We start from the raw sequence: 5405 nt of genomic DNA, 5'->3' as shown, positions 1-5405 counted from the left end.
TTTCGGCTTGAGATGGGATGTAAACGGTTGTGGCGATGACGGAGATTAATTATTTTGGGAGATAACATGGTCAGCATTTAATTGTGAGGTATTCTAGGTCGGGTGAACAGAATGACTTGAGTTCCTGTATCCTAGAATTACACCATGAGTCGTTAATCATGTAACACACCCCTCCTCCCTTCTGCTTCCCGGAGAGATAATTATTCCTGTCTGCGCGATGTACTGAGAATATTGCTGGCTTTACTGACTCCGATAGAGCATCCCGAGAGAGCCATGTTTCCGTGAAACAAAATATGTTACAGGCCCCGATGTCTCTCTGGAAAGAAATCCTTGCTCGAAGCTCATCAACTTTATTATCCAAAGACTGAACATTAGCGAGTAATATACTCGGAAGCGGTGGGTGGTGTGTGCATCATGTGCCACATATCCATCTTCTGTTGGATCTCAGCCATTGTCCTTAAAGAAATGATGTCAAACACTGGAACAGAGACAGATATCCCCAAGACTCTGACCGAAATGTACATCCACTTCCTTCTCATTCTGACCAGTGTAAAGAATGAGAAGTACCATGGTAGAAATCAGAGAAACCCCAAAATGCTCCCATAAGATGACAAAGCACTCCTTCTTAAACTTGGAGAGCTTGCCTTCCATCAACTGGAGAGTGGTGGACTCCTGTTCTATGAAGATAACATCAGAGCTTGTGGCATTGATGTGGACACAGCCTCGGTATGTTCTGGATTGTGCACCGATATCATCAAGGTTGAGTCAGGTCTGTATGACGAGCAGATGTTCTGTTTTGTGCATCTCAGCATTAAGGAACTACACTGCTCAAAAAAATAAAGGGAACACTTAAACAACACAATGTAACTCCAAGTCAATCACACTTCTGTGAAATCAAACTGTCCACTTAGGAAGCAACACTGATTGACAATAAATTTCACATGCTGTTGTGCAAATGGAATAGACAAAAGGTGGAAATTATAGGCAATTAGCAAGACACCCCCAATAAAGGAGTGATTCTGCAGGTGGTGACCACAGACCACTTCTCAGTTCCTATGGTTCCTGGCTGATGTTTTGGTCACTTTTGAATGCTGGCGGTGCTCTCACTCTAGTGGTAGCATGAGACGGAGTCTACAACCCACACAAGTGGCTCAGGTAGTGCAGCTCATCCAGGATGGCACATCAATGCGAGCTGTGGCAAGAAGGTTTGCTGTGTCTGTCAGCGTAGTGTCCAGAGCATGGAGGCGCTACCAGGAGACAGGCCAGTACATCAGGAGATGTGGAGGAGGCCGTAGGAGGGCAACAACCCAGCAGCAGGACCGCTACCTCTGCCTTTGAGCAGGAGGAGCACTGCCAGAGCCCTGCAAAATGACCTCCAGCAGGCCACAAATTGTTTGGTTTGATCTGATCACTGAGGCCAGACCTTCACAAGCCTTCTCAGTTAGACGACACATCTCCAGTCTTCAGAGATTAGAGATGAGGGAAAAGATAGAGAATTTGAAGCGACAGTGTACATCCAAACAATGAGTGTAATTCACCTTAGCACTGTATGTAAAATCTCTCTCTCTCTCTGCATACCTTGCCCTATGCAGCTCTCATTCGCTATTTACCTTCTTGCCACCAATCAGTTGTGTATATGGTGTATCAGATGCAGATGAAAACCACTAATGACATTTGCCTATGATGTACCCAATGAGTAATCTAAAATGGAAGTGCCTTTGTCTTGTAGAAAGCATGGCGTCCTGCGGCGTCTCTGAGGACGTGTGTGAGGCTGTGTCTGCGGCTCTCACGCTCTACTCTACAGACTCACCACTGAGGGAGCTGGACCTGAGCTCTAACGACCTGAGAGACTAGGGAGTCCAGTGTCTTTGCAAAGCACTGGCAGGTACACACTGTGCTTTACAAACCATGAGGTTACCCAGGGGATAACACAATGCTCGGTATGGAGTGGTGTGTGTGTGTGTGTTTTAGATGTTTCTGTAGAACTACTTGTTCTTACATTCTTGTAAAAACCTCCCTCTCCCTCCCTCTATCTCTCTCATCATCTGCCTCTCGCTTTCTCTCTCCCCCTCCTCATCTACTTTCTCTCTTCCCCTCCCCACCTACTTTCTCTCTCCCCCTCCTCACCTACTTTCTCTCTCCCCCTCCTCACCTACTTTCTCTCTTCCCCTCCTCACCTACTTTCTCTCTCCCCCTCCTCACCTACTTTCTCTCTCCCCCTCCTCACCTACTTTCTCCCTTCCCCTCCTCACCTACTTTCTCTCTTCCCCTCCTCACCTACTTTCTCTCTTCCCCTCCTCACCTACTTTCTCTCTTCCCCTCCCCACCTACTTTCTCTCTCCCCCTCCTCACCTACTTTCTCTCTCCCCCTCCTCATCTACTTTCTCTCTTCCCCTCCCCACCTACTTTCTCTCTCCCCCTCCTCACCTACTTTCTCTCTCCCCCTCCTCATCTACTTTCTCTCTTCCCCTCCCCACCTACTTTCTCTCTCCCCCTCCCCACCTACTTTCTCTCTCCCCCTCCTCACCTACTTTCTCTCTCCCCCTCCTCACCTACTTTCTCTCTTCCCCTCCCCACCTACTTTCTCTCTCCCCCTCCTCACCTACTTTCTCTCTCCCCCTCCTCACCTACTTTCTCTCTTCCCCTCCTCACCTACTTTCTCTCTCCCCCTCCTCACCTACTTTCTCTCTCCCCCTCCTCACCTACTTTCTCCCTTCCCCTCCTCACCTACTTTCTCTCTTCCCCTCCTCACCTACTTTCTCTCTCCCCCTCCTCACCTACTTTCTCTCTCCCCCTCCTCACCTACTTTCTCCCTTCCCCTCCTCACCTACTTTCTCTCTTCCCCTCCTCACCTACTTTCTCTCTCCCCCTCCTCACCTACTTTCTCTCTCCCCCTCCTCACCTACTTTCTCCCTTCCCCTCCTCACCTACTTTCTCTCTTCCCCTCCTCACCTACTTTCTCTCTCCCCCTCCTCACCTACTTTCTCTCTCCCCCTCCTCACCTACTTTCTCTCTTCCCCTCCTCACCTACTTTCTCTCTCCCCCTCCTCACCTACTTTCTCTCTTCCCCTCCTCACCTACTTTCTCTCCCCATCCTCACCTACTTTCTCTCTCCCCCTCCTCACCTACTTTCTCTCTCCCCCTCCTCACCTACTTTCTCTCTCCCCCTCCTCACCTACTTTCTCTCTCCCCCTCCTCAACTACTTTCTCTCTCCCCCTCCTCACCTACTTCTACTTTCTCTCCCCCCCTCCTCACCTACTTTCTCTCTCCCCCTCCTCACCTACTTTCTCTCTCCCCCTCCTCACCTACTTCTACTTTCTCTCCCCCCCTCCTCACCTACTTTCTCCCTTCCCCTCCACACCTACTTTCTCTCTCCCCCTCCACACCTACTTTCTCTCTCCCCCTCCTCACCTACTTTCTCTCTCCCCCTCCTCACCTACTTTCTCTCTCCCCCTCCTCACCTACTTCTACTTTCTCTCCCCCCCTCCTCACCTACTTTCTCCCTTCCCCTCCACACCTACTTTCTCTCTCCCCCTCCTCACCTACTTTCTCTCTTCCCCTCCTCACCTACTTTCTCTCTTCCCCTCCTCACCTACTTTCTCTCTTCCCCTCCTCACCTACTTTCTCTCTCCCCCTCCTCACCTACTTTCTCTCTTCCCCTCCTCACCTACTTTCTCTCTCCCCCTCCTCACCTACTTTCTCTCTTCCCCTCCTCACCTACTTTCTCTCCCCTTCCTCACCTACTTTCTCTCTCCCCCTCCTCACCTACTTTCTCTCTTCCCCTCCTCACCTACTTTCTCTCTCCCCCTCCTCACCTACTTTCTCTCTCCCCCTCCTCACCTACTTTCTCTCTCCCCCTCCTCACCTACTTTCTCTCTCCCCCTCCTCACCTACTTTCTCTCTCCCCCTCCTCACCTACTTTCTCTCTCCCCTTCCTCACCTACTTTCTCTCTTCCCCTCCTCACCTACTTTCTCTCTCCCCCTCCTCACCTACTTTCTCTCTCCCCCTCCTCACCTACTTTCTCTCTTCCCCTCCTCACCTACTTTCTCTCTCCCCCTCCTCACCTACTTTCTCTCTCCCCTCCTCACCTACTTTCTCTCTTCCTCTCCCCACCTACTTTCTCCCTTCCTCTCTACACCTACTTTCTCTCTCCCCCTCCTCACCTACTTTCTCTCTCCCCCTCCTCACCTACTTTCTCTCTTCCCCTCCTCACATACTTTCTCTCTCCCCCTCCTCACCTACTTTCTCTCTTCCCCTCCACACCTACTTTCTCTCTCCCCCTCCTCACCTACTTTCTTTATTTTCCATCCTCTCTCCATTCTCTTTCACTGTCCCCCCGTCTCTGATTGTCACTCTCTGTCATTCCCACTCTCTCTCTGCCTGTCTTGCTCTCTCTCCCTCCTCCCCCTTTCTACTCTCTCTCCACCTCTCTTTCCAGGATTGGAGACTTTCATCTTACTGAGGACTGCTGTGAGGACCTGGCGTTGGCCCTATGTTCACCCCTATCGGAGTTAAACTGTCTGGATCTATGGAGCAAACAGCCTGAAGGACTCTGGAATTAACCAGCTCAGTACAGGGCTTAGTCACCCACGCTGCAAACTGCAAAAGCTGGGGTTAGTAATGCAGGACAAGGCTTTGTTCAAACACTTATAAAATGCACTCTTCCCTTCTACAAAGTATGCATGGCTGATACTTTCTTTGCTCTCCATAGGCTGTCTGGCTGTGATGTAACTGAGGATGGTTGTGCCTCTCTGCTGTCAACACTGCGTTTGAATCATGCCTACCTGCGAGAGTTGGACCTGGGCCACGAGCACGCAGACAGCCTCGGGCTGAAACACTTCTCAGAGCTGCTGGAGGATTCCAGCTGCAATCTGGAGAAGATTCTGTATGTGTGTTTACATTCACATCTGTATTTACCCTTAATATTCACCTAGGCTATCTATAATATGTATGTTACTTCAGTGTAACATAATATTATTACTCCACACATCCATTATAATGTATCACAAACTGTCAAATCTCAACTTTGCACTCCGTTTCTGTATACAGAGTCAGCCAGGACGGAGAGATGAGGAGAGCGACACTTCTAAAATGTAAACCTTAATTTAACAGAGTAATGGAATTGGCATGTTGCTGTTTAGTAATGTTTTAATGCATTTGTTTCATTCATCTACAATGTATATATATATATATTTAATATAGCCTGAGATACATTGCTCATTGATTCAGTTGATCATCCTTCTAATATGGCCTCTGCTACCTTCTACCCCTAGATGCCTGTCCTCTCACGTTTGACATCAACACAACGTCCGGGATGGTATCTCTCTCTGAGGACATCCAAACAGTGACAGACACAGCATTGAAGATCCACCCAAAGGAAGGGCATCCTCAGGTCCTGTGCAG

This window comes from Salvelinus namaycush, chromosome 20 (assembly GCF_016432855.1).
Source record: "Salvelinus namaycush isolate Seneca chromosome 20, SaNama_1.0, whole genome shotgun sequence".
Lineage (NCBI taxonomy): Eukaryota > Metazoa > Chordata > Actinopteri > Salmoniformes > Salmonidae > Salvelinus > Salvelinus namaycush.
The sequence above is the reverse complement of the archived record's forward strand: the minus strand, read 5'-3'. Positions refer to the sequence as shown.